The sequence below is a fragment of the Balaenoptera musculus genome, chromosome 6, assembly GCF_009873245.2.
Source record: "Balaenoptera musculus isolate JJ_BM4_2016_0621 chromosome 6, mBalMus1.pri.v3, whole genome shotgun sequence".
In the NCBI taxonomy this organism is placed as follows: Eukaryota; Metazoa; Chordata; class Mammalia; order Artiodactyla; family Balaenopteridae; genus Balaenoptera; species Balaenoptera musculus.
In genome coordinates, this window is record NC_045790.1 from 24,048,336 (window position 1) to 24,060,351 (window position 12,016).

Consider the following 12,016-nt stretch of genomic DNA (forward strand, 5'->3'; position numbering starts at 1 on the left):
AGTTTCCTGTGCTATACAGTAGGTCATTATTAGTCATCTATTTTCTATATAGTAGTGTGTATATGTCAATCCCAATCTCCCAAATTTATCCCTCTCCCCCTTACCCCCTGGTAGCCATAAGTTTGTTTTCTACATCTGTAACTCTATTTTTGTATTATAGGTAAGTTTATTTGTACCCTTTTTTTAGATTCCATATGTAAGCGACACCATATGATGTTTGTCTTTTTCTCTGTCTAACTTACTTCACTCAGTATGACAATCTCTAGGTCCATCCCTGTGAGAACAATGCTCTTAACACAGCTACTCCTTGAAGGAGCACTGATCTCAAATCTGCATGCAAGTAGCACTCTTAGAAACATCTTTTATAATTTCTCTCTCAACACAGTTTGCAAGCATTACAGTGTGGTGAACTCATCTGTCCTTGAAATAACACTGTTTTCAAATATGGACACCAAGTAGCATTCTCGAACCTTTTAAACTCTTTTTTTGCTTTGTTTTTATGTAGTACAGTATGATGAACACATCTATTCCTAAAATAAGACTCATCTCAATTTTCCATGCAAGTAGCACTATTATATACAATTCTTACACTTATTTTAAAACATGATTTACATGGAGAGCATTGTTGTGAATGCATTTATACCTGGATAACACCATTTTCAACTTCCCATGCAAATAGTACTTTTAGGAATATCTTTTATACATGTATTTTTTTTTTATAGCTACTTTTATTTTTATTTATTTATTTATTTTTGGCTATGCTGGGTCTTCGGTTCGTGCGAGGGCTTTCTCCAGTTGCGGCAAGTGGGGGCCACTCTTCATCGCGGTGCGGGGACCGCTCTTCATCGCGGTGCGTGGGCCTTTCACTATCGCGGCCCCTCCCGTTGCGGGGCACAGGCTCCAGACGCGCAGGCTCAGTAGTTGTGGCTCACGGGCCCAGCCGCTCCGTGGCATGTGGGATCTTCCCAGACCAGGGCTCGAACCCGTGTCCCCTGCATTAGCAGGCAGATTCTCAACCACTGCGCCACCAGGGAAGCCCCATGTATTTTTAAACACTGCTTTGCAAGCAATACATTGTGGTGAACATATCTATTCCTTGATAAAACAGTTCTCAACTTCACAAGTAAGGGGCACTCTTAGAAACATCTTTTATACCTGTGTCTATAAAACCATTTTACATCTATTACACGTGGTAAATACATCTATTGCTTGAAATAACTCTATCAACTAGAGGTGAAATAGCACCCTTAGATACATCTTTTATACATGGCTCTTTAAACACACTATTTTATAATCATTACAAATGGGAACACATTCTTTCACTGAAGTAACATTTTCTCAACTTCTCACAGAGGAAATACTGTAAGAAGCATCTTTTAATAAATGTGCACTTAAACAATGCACATATAGGCAGCCCAGTGTGGCAAACACATTCATTCACTGAAATAACCTTTCTCACACCTTCTCGACCAAGTGGCCCTTTTAGAAACATGTTTATAACATTTGTCTCTAATGTTTACCATGCAGACCAATGTGGCAAATATTCATTGAAATAGTGCTGTTCTAAAATGTGCACACTAGTAATGTTACATGAAATTTTTTCAAACGTGTCTTTAATAGTGATTTAAATGCAGACAATTGGATGGACAATCATTCACTGAAATAATTTTTCAAATTTTTCAAATGAAAGTAGTACTGTGAAACATTTATATATATGTGTATTTAAACAGCGATTTATATATGGAGTGAGCTGATGAACACATTTATTCTTTAAAATAATACAGTCCTCATAGGAGCTCATATGAACTTTGTTAGAAATATTTGTTTAAATATATCTACAGGGCTTCCCTGGTGGTGCAGTGGTTAAGAATCCGTCTGCCAATGCAGGGGACACGGATTCGATCCCTGGTCCAGGAAGATCCCACATACAGTGGAGCAACTAAGCCCCTGCGCCACAATTACTGATCCTGAGCTCTAGAGCTCGCGTGCCACAACTACTGAGCCCGCATGCCACAGCTACTGAAGCCCGCGTGCCTAGAGCCCATGCTGCGCAATGAGAAGCCCACACACCGCAACAAAGAGTAGCCCCCCACTCGACACAACTAGAGAAAAGCCCGCGCGCAGCAACGAAGACCCAGCGCAGCCAAAGATAAAATAAATAAAAAATTTTAAAAATGCTATGTCATGTTTAAATATATATATATATATATATATATATATATATATCTGTATCTACAAAGCTTCTTTCCAACCCAGGTGTGGCTTCTTCAGCGGACCAAGCTGCAACGCAGTATTGATTTGACAGAGCCTCTGCTTCAATGATGTCTGTCTCACAGTGGCTCCAGTAATTTCTATACTGCAAAATAAAGCCAAACTCTGGAAACAAACAAAAAAACAAAAAACAAAAAACAAAACAAAAACAAAAACAAAAAAGCCCCTTCTTTCCATATAGAACAATGTGGTGAACAATTCCTTCACTGAGAAAACATTGTTCACTATTTTTTGCAGATTATTGAGATTTAATTGCCAAATAACATTGTGTACTTTAAGGTGTACAATGTGGAGATTTGATACATGTATATATTGTGAAATGATTACCACAATAAGTTTAGTTAACATATCTATCACCTCACATAGTTATCTCTGTTTTCCATGATGATAACTTGTAACATCTACCCTCTTAGCATATTTCAAGTATATAGTATTGTTAACTATAGTCACATTGCTTTATATTACACCCTAGAACTTATTCATCTAAAAACTGGAAGTTTGTTCCCTTTGACCATCTTAGCCTCTCCCACCCGTATTCCTTACCTTTCCCTGCCAAATACCACCTACTCTCTGTTTCTATGACTTAGGGTTTCTTAGATTTCATGCATAAGTTAGGTGCTACAATATGCATCTTTCTCTGCCTGACTTATTTCACTTAGTATAATGCCCTCAAGGTCCATCAATGTTGTTGCAAATGGCAGACATTTATATGGTTGAAATATATTCATATATATATATATATGTATGTATATATATATATATATATATATACACATAATTTTCTTTATTCATTTATTGATCAGTGGACACAGGTTATTTTCATAATTTGACTACTGTAAATAATGCTTAAAGAACATGGAGGAGCAGACATCTCTTTGAGAGAGTGACTTCATTAGTTAAGAATGGACACCCAGAGAGGAACTGCTAGATCATATGGTAATTCTATTTTTAATTTTTAGGGGAAACTTCGTACTGTTTTCCAGTGGGTGCACCAATTTACTTTCCAACCAGCAGTGTACAAAAGTTCCCTTTTCTCCACATCGTTGCCAACACTTGTTATCTCCTGTCATTTTTATAATAGCCATTCTAACCAGGTGTGAGGTGATATTTCTTTGAGATTTTGATTTTCATTTCAGTGATGATTACTGGCATTGAGCAACTTTTCATGTATCTGTTGGCCATTTATATGTCTTCTTTGTGAAAAAAAATGTCTATCGAGGTCTTTTATCCATTTTTTAACCAGATTATTTATTTATTATCATTATCACTATTATTATTTGATATTGAGCTGTATGAGTTTCTTATATATATATTAGAATTAACCCCTTATTAGATGTGGCTTGCAAATATTTGCACCCATTCTGTCAGTTGCCTTTCATTTTCTTATTTCCTTTGTTGTGTGTAGAAGCTGTGCAGAAGTTTGGTGTAGTTCCACTTGTTTATTTTGGCTATTGTCTTTGTGCTTTGGTGTTGTATACATAAAATCATGGCCAAGACCAATGTCAAGAAGCTTTTCCCTTTATTTTCTCTGAGGAGTTTTATGGGTTCAGGTCTTACATTTAAGTCTTAATCCATTTGAAGTTAATTTTTGAGTGATTTAAGAAAAGGATCCAGTGTCATTATTTTGCATGTGAATATCCACTTTTTCAAATACTGTGTACTGAAGAGACTATCTTTTCCCCATTATATATTCACAGTTCCCTTCTCAAGTATTAGTAAGCCATATACACATGAGTTTTTTTCCTGTGCTCTCAATTCTGTTTCATTATCTACATGTGCATTTTTATGCCAGTACCATTCTGTTTTGATTAGTATTGCATTTTAATAGAGTTTGAAATCAGAAAGTGTGAAGCCTTCAGCTTTTAAAAAAATATTTCTCTGGATTACTTTGTCTATTTGGGGTCTGTTGTGGTTCCAGATTAATTTTAGCAACTTTATATTTCTGTGAAAAATGTAATTGACTCTTTGATAGGGGTTGCACTGAATCTATAGATGGCTTTGTATTGTAGGGACAGTATAACAATAACAATTCTTAGGAATGGATAAAGAAGATGTGGCACATATATACAATGGAATATTACTCAGCCATAAAATGAATCGAAATTGAGTTATTTGTAGTGAGGTGGATGGACCTAGAGTCTGACATACACAGTGAAGTAAGTCAGAAAGAGAAAAACAAATACCGTATGCTAACACATATATATGGAATCTAAAAAAAAAAAAAAAAGGTTCTGAAGAACCTAGGGGCAGTACAGGAATAAAGACGCAGACGTAGAGCATGGACTTGAGGACATGGGGAGGGGGAAGGGTAAGCTGGGACGAAGTGAGAGAGTGGCATGGACTTATAAATACTACCAAATGTAAAATAGATAGCTAGTGGGAAGCAGACGCATAGCACAGGGACATCAGCTCGGTGCTTTGTGACCATCTAGAGGGGTGGGATAGGGAGGGTGGGAGGGAGATGCAAGAGGGAGGAGATATGGGGATATATGTATATGTATAGCTGATTACCTTTGTTATAAAGCAGAAACTAACACACCATTGTAAAGCAATTATACTCCAATAAAGATGTTAAAAAAAAAAACAAACCAATTCTTCCAGTACATGAATGTATCTTTCTGTTTATTTATGATTTCTTCAGTTTCTTTCATCAAAGTCTTATAGTTCTTAGTGTACAGATTTTTGCCTCCTTGGTTAAATTTATTCCTAAGTATATTATTATTTTTGATGCTATTGTAATGCGATTATTTTCTTTATTTCTTTTTCAGATAGTTTTTTCCTAGTGTAATGAAATGCAGCTACATTGCTTTTTATATTCTGTATCTTGTTACTTCATTAAATTTGTTTATTAGTTCTAAATGTTTTTTGCATAGGAGTATTGGATAGTCTACATATATAATAATATGTCATCTGCAAAAGCCAATTTTACTTCTTCCCTTCCGGTTTGGATGCCTATTCCTTCTTTTTCTCTTCTAATTGCTCGGGCCAGAACTACCAATACATTGTTGAGAGGACAGGTGAAAGTGGCATCCTTCTCTTTTCCAGAGGAAAAGATTTCAAACTTTTTCTGTGGAGTAAGATGTTAGCAGTGGGTTTGTCATATATGACCTTTATTATTTTGTGGGATATTCCTTCTATGTCCACTTGTTGAGAGTTTTTATCATGAAAGAATTTTTAATTTTGTCCAATTCTTTTTCTGAATTTATTGAGATGATCATATGATTTTTAACTTTTGATTAAAGTGGTGTATCACATTTATGAATTTGTATATTTTGTATCATCCTTGCATCCAGGGATAAATCCCACTTTATCAGCGTGTGTGTTCCTTTTATTGTGTGACTGATTTGGATTACTACTATTTTGTTGATGATTTGCATCTATATTCATCAGGAATATTGGTTTGTGGCTTTTGTTTCTAGCCATGTCCTTATCAGGTTTTGGAAGCAGGGTAATTCTGACCTCAAAAAAATGAGTTTGGGAATGTTTTCTCCTCTACCATATTTTATAAGAATTTGGAAAGACTGGCACTACTTCCTCTTTAAATGCTTGGTAGAATTCATCTGGAAACCTATCTGCTCCTGGGCTTTTCTTGTTGGGAGGTTTTTGAATAGTGAGTCAATCTCATTACTCATTATAGGTCTGGTCAAATTTTCTCTTTCATCCTAATTCAGTTTTGGTAGCTTGTATGTTTCTTGGAATTTATCCATTTCTTCTAAGTAATCCTATTTATTAGCATATAAATGCCTATAGTAGTCTCCTATAATCCTTTGTATTGCTGTGGTATCAGTTACAAAGTCTGCTCTTATTCCTGATGTTAGTTTAGCTGAAGTTTTGTTGATTTTTCTTATTTTTTTTAAACTAGCTCTTCATTGTTGATCTGATTTTCACTTATTTTTGCTCTGATCTTCGTAATTTTCTTCTGCTAAACTTGGGTTTGCTTGTTTTCTTTTTTCTAATTCCTTGAGGTAAGAAGTTACATTGTTTACTTGAGATCTCTTTTTATCCTTAATGTGGGCGCTTTTCACTATAAACTTCTCTGTTAGGAGCACTTTTGCTGAATTCCATTAGTTTTGCCATGTTGTATTTCTATTTTTATGTATGTCAGAGTGTTTTTTACATCTCTTTTTATTATTTTTTTGATCCATTGGTTATTCAGGAGTATGTGTTTTAAAAATTTATACATATTTGCACATTTCCAGGTTTCCTCCTGTTATTGATCTCTAGTTTCATATCATTGTAGTAAAAAAAAAAAATAGTACTTAACATGATTTAAATATTTTAATTTTGCTAAGACTTGCTTTGTAACCTATCACATGCTTTTTCCTGGAGAACATTTCATGTATCCTTGAGAAAATGTCTATTCTCTTGGTGTTTGACTGAATGCTCTGTGTATATCTGTTAGGTCCATTTAGTCTAAGTATAGCATAAGTGTGCTCTTTCTTTATTGATTTTCTGTATGGATCATATATCTGTTGATCATATATGATCATATTGGATCATATATCTGTATGGATCATATATCTGTTGATCATATATGATCATATATCATATATATATATATCCATATATCTATCATATGGATCATATATCATTATCGAAAATGCGGTAATGAAATTCATACTATTACTGTATTGCTGTCCAATTTCTCCCTTCAGATCTGTTAGTATTGACTTAATATATTTAGGTGTGCCAATGTCAGTTGCATAAAATTTACAAGTGTTAAATCCCCTTGCTGAATTGACCCTTCAATATTATATAATGACTTTCTGTGTCTCATGTTAAATTTTAGGCATAAAGTCTATTTTTTCTGTTGTAAGTAGAGCTACCCTTGCTCATTTTTGTTTTTGTGGTTTTGTTTTTGTTTTTTTTTTTAGGTTTCAGGTCGGGGGGGGGGGTCTTTATTAAGTGATGCTTTAGTCTCAGTCTCTGCCAGGGACTGGAAATGGGGGTGATCACACTGCCCCCAGGTGGTCCCAGACTTACCGTCTTAGAGGAAGGAGGCGGGATGCCTGCTGTCCTCTGAGAACAGCCTGGGAAGCTCGGCTAGCACTGGGGCTGGGGGGAACAGCAGAGCTGAGATCCCCGCCTTCAACCCCCAGTCCAAGATATATGTGCAGCCTGAGGGGGAGGGGCTGAGGCAATCCTGGCCAAAACCTCCCACACACAGCCCTGCTCTTGCTGTTCCACTCATGATCTCTGCTCCCACATTCACCTCGACACTCCAAAAGCTAGCCCCGTGCTCAGCTCCTCCAGGCCTTTAGTCCTGGGGAAGGACAAAAGTAGGGAAGCCTATCAGGGCAGAGGGCCCCTGGCCAGGCAGCTTCAAGGGACGTCTCCTTTCTGCTGCCCATCCGAACACAAGCCCCTCCCTAGAGAGTAAGGGTGGTGGTGGCCTCAAACGTCGCCCCCCTTCTCTTACTGGCATCCCACTCTGTCCCAGCACAGCAGCCCAGAGCACAAAGCACAGTGACCATGGGGCTGGTGGGCACAGAGCCCTCACTGGCATACAGGCCTGACTGCCTGAAGCCGTCATGGGCCTGCTCCCTGCACCAGAAGCCAGATGAAGGGAGACAGAAAAGAGAAGGGGGGCAATGGGTGTGCAGCCCCTGCAGCAGGATGGATCTAAGCCCTGCCCTGCTATTGGTGCAGGCAGCTCCAGGCCCCTCTTTCTTAAGAGTCCCCAAGGCTCCAGAGCTGCCCAGCTCTTGCAAAGGGAGATGAGAGGGGGATGGGTGGGCCTCGAGGAGAGGAAGGGTCTGCAGAGAACCACCCAGACATCTGGTGTTACCCAACTCTACCCACAAGGCCGGAGGGCCCAAACTCCTGGCACCAACCACCCTATGCCTTGGTTGAGGAAGAAGGGCCCCTTCTGCTGTCCCTTCCCCTCAGCGGTCCGGGAACGACTCCAATGAAACGCAGACACCCGTGCCTGCCACCTGCCCCTGGGGAAAGCAGGGGGGCTGAGACAGGAAGGCTGGCTAGGGGCCCACAGGCCTCTCCTGCTCCAAGCACTTTCCTTGCTTTCCTGACATTGTCTTGGAAACAGGGGGACCCCACCCTCCCAGCTGGCTCCTGGGCCCTTCCTGCAGCCTGTGTGCAGCTGGGCTTCCTTCCTGTGTACATGCGTGAGTCTGCGTGTGGTGGGGTGACTACAGGTGGTGGTCCTGGCTGCCAGGGAGGGCAGGAGAGATGTGCAGTCAGCCCGCTGCAGGGCCTGGGGGTCGGTCTCAACCAATCTCCTTCCACTGCTTGTAGAAGTCCAGAACATTCTTGATGTCCACACTGGCATGTGCAGCGACCCGCAAGGCTGCCTGCATAGGGCCTGAGAGCATGCTGGGGTTGTCCAGTGGAAGGCCTGTGCTGATGGTCACCATGCCGCTCAGGTCCTGCTCACCTGCCTTCTGGGCCAGAGTCAGCTGTTTGCAGCTGTCCAGGATCTTATAGAGCGTCTAGGCATCTGCATCCTGCCTCTTCAGCTTATGCCACTCAAAGCTCTTCCCCACCTCTTTCTGGCAGCCAATGTTCCTGTTCCCTCTTTTAAACTCTGCCTCCAGGTACTGGATTCCATCCTGGGCCCCTGGGTGTTCCTTCTTCAGCAAATCCAGGCCATCGATCACTGTCATTGGGATGATGACAATGAAGAGGCCACTGGTGGCCAGCTGGCGGATGATAGGGAGGTGGTGGCAGAGGGCTTGGGTGTCGGGGACGAGGTAGGGAGACTTTGCTGACTGGGCCTTGGGCTGCTGCAGGCTCCCTTCCAGCTGAGAGACCTCAAGCTGAAGTCATCGCTGGGCCATGTCTCTCACTAGGCCATTCCGCCGAGCTTCCTCCTGTGCCATGCGGAACTGGGCCCGGGCCTGCTGCTGCAGCCTCTCTTGCTCAGGCTGGGAGATGCTGACCTCTGGGTTGAACTGTAGGCTGCTGCCATGCAGGCGCGCAATGAAGTGGCCAACGCTGTGGATGCAGCAGATGTGCACGACTGTCTCCTCTAAGGTGCTGAGCAAGAGCTGATCCGTGTCACAGTTAAAGCATCTGTGGGCAGCCTGCAGGGGAGGCAGACTGTGAAGTGCCATGTCCTCTGGGAGCAGCAGGCTAGACGGGCGGTCAGGCAGTTCACAACCTTCAAGGAGATCCTGGACCTTGGGACACAGGACCAGGCCAGACTCTTGGAGTTCGCCAGCAGCTGGCAACAGATTCAGCAACACAGACAGGCAGTTCCACAGACTTAGAGAGCTCTGCGCACATACAAGGATGATGCCGCGGTTGGCTCGCGGCCAGCCCAGGAAGACTTTCACAGCAGGAAGCTGGCCTTCGGCCATGAGGACTTGCAGCTTCTCCTGGATGCTGTGCTCGTTCCAACAGCCCCGCCCACTGTTGGACTCACTTCCCTCCGACTCAGAGCCCTCTTCAGAGGCTGGCTCTGAGGGCTTGTCCGCATCCCCATTGACACGGGGCCTGGGGCTGGCCAAGGTGGGAGCTTTGGTGGTGGGCTGGAGGAGCAGGTTGCTGAAGGTGGGGGCCAGTTGGAAGCAGCCTTTAGTCTGGAACATCTGGGTGGACATCGCTTGTAGATTGCTGGCAATGCTGGCCTCGCTGGGGTCCAGTGGGCCACTGAAGGATTCAGGAGCCTCTGACCCGGCCCGAGGTGGCTCCAGGGCTAGGGCCCGTGTCTCTTCCTCATCCTCCTTATCTTCCAGGTCTGATCTGGACTCTTGGCTCTTCATTTCTGAATCTGTCTTGGCATCAAAGGACATTCCCCCACCTTCAAGACTCTTGTCAGAGCCACTGTCCGAGCCCTCACTGTCCTGGGCTGAGTCATGGCTCAAGTCCTACTCAAAGCCTTCACTCATGTCACTGTCATCACCAGCTGTGGGTGGGCGGCAGAGGCAGGAGAGGCGGGAGAACTTCTGGTTCTTTCTGACTTCGCCCTCTTGAGGTGCTGCAGGAGGAGGCTCAAGACCCAGACCCTCCTCCTTCTCCAAGGGTCCCTTGGACTCTGGTTCATCTGTGCCATCGCTCTGGAATGCCGGGACAGGAGTCTCGCCCTCTTGCAGCTCAGCTTGCAGCCCTATGTTGACATGATTGACGAGGCGGGAGAAGAGGGCCAGGGTGAAGGCAATGGCTGTGCTGTACTGCTCGGCTCCTGCTCTCTTCAAGCTGTGCACACCCATAAAGCAGATGATGACCGTTTGAAAGATGAGAAGGTCTGGGAGGAAAGCATATCCCCTCTCATACTCCTCCTCATCCGCACTGGCCAGGCTGAGGTTGGGTGGGGAGGGCAGGTAGGAGAGACAGAGCTTGAAGTCCTTCAGGACTGACTGGCAAAGTGACATCAGCTTTGAGTCCAGGGAGCTGCTTTTGGGCTGCAGGAGGCTTTGCAGATACATAAAGTTCACCAGCAACCTCTTAATGTCTTTACATCGCTTCTTGTTGGGAGAGAGTTTCCTAGTCTCGCACTTCTTCAGCTGTGGTACATTTTGGCTGCCTTGTCACGCAGCCGCTTGAGATTCCCATAGGGCCCCTCAAAGGACACTTCTGACTAGATGCAGCACAGGTAGCAATACATGGCTTCCACGTTACAGTACTTGCTGCCTGCAAGGGTGCCCAGCTGGTTGAAGGCATTCCGATCTGGTGAGCCACTGACAGGGCTTGGTAGTAAAATCTCTCAGCTAGCAGCTCAGAGTTTATGCCAGCTAATTCATTCTGATATCATGACAAATCCCCCAGGTACATTAGCCATTGGTGGCATGCCGTCTGTGCCCAATCCATCTCCTTCTCTGAGGCAGACACTGGCTTCCTGCATCCTATGAGGGGGTCGGTGACATGGGTCCAGTCGATGCAGCATTGCAGTTCTAGCTGGTAGTGGGACTGGATATAGAGAAGGAGATGCTGGTAGAAGCCAATCCCAGCGTCCAGGTGTGTCCTGTAGGCACATTCTAAGGTGCTCCGGCTGTGGATATGCTTTCTGTTAGTCGTGATAAGCTGGATAACTTCGCAGCATATCTTTCTCCACAGCAGCTGTTCAGTCTTCCTCCCGTAGTCCACCGGGTGCTTGACGCAGAGATCACAGCTTGTTCCTCAGGCTAATGTTCTCTGGTTTGAACCCTTCTTGATAAGCGGTTTTGTTGCAAAGGATGAGGTCAAGTCGATTCACAGCCTTCACCACAGCCCGGATAAAGCCGCTTAGTGTTGGGGACCTTTGCTTCGCGGGCTCGCTGCTCTCCCCTTTGGTGGGGGGGGGGGGCTTGGCTCATGGTGCCTGGGCCCGAGGATGGCTCCCAGTCACAGGCCCCCGCTATACCCACCACTATCGCCAGCACTGCCGTCTTTCTGGCCGCGGCAGCAGCCGGCCCTGCTCTGCCGCCATCGCAGGGAGATGGCTGCCCGCGACTGCCTACCCTTGCTCATTTTTGGTTTTTATTTTCATGGAATATATTTTTTCCATCTCCTCACTTTTATTTGTCATGGAAGCTGGAAAAAAAAAATCTCTTTAGGTGGAATACAGTTAGTCTTTTTAAAAATTCGTTCAATCACTCTGTCCTTTAATTGGAAATGTTTATCTATTTACATTTAGAGTATTTATTTATATGTAAGGGCTTACTAATGACATCTTGTTAATTTTTTCTGGCTGTTTTGTAGTCTTCCTGTTCCTTTCTTTGTCTCTTGATGTCTTTCTTTGTGAACTGATGATTTCCTGTAGAGGAATGTTTGGTTATCTTTACTTTTTCTCTTGTGTATCTACTGT

At 43.4% G+C, this 12,016-nt stretch overlaps 1 pseudogene; it reads right to left on the reverse strand.

Moving 5' to 3' along the window:
- Positions 1-8,493: 8,493 nt before the first annotated feature.
- Positions 8,494-11,525, reverse strand: LOC118896858 (annotated as a pseudogene).
- Between the last annotated feature and the right edge of the window lie 491 nt (positions 11,526-12,016).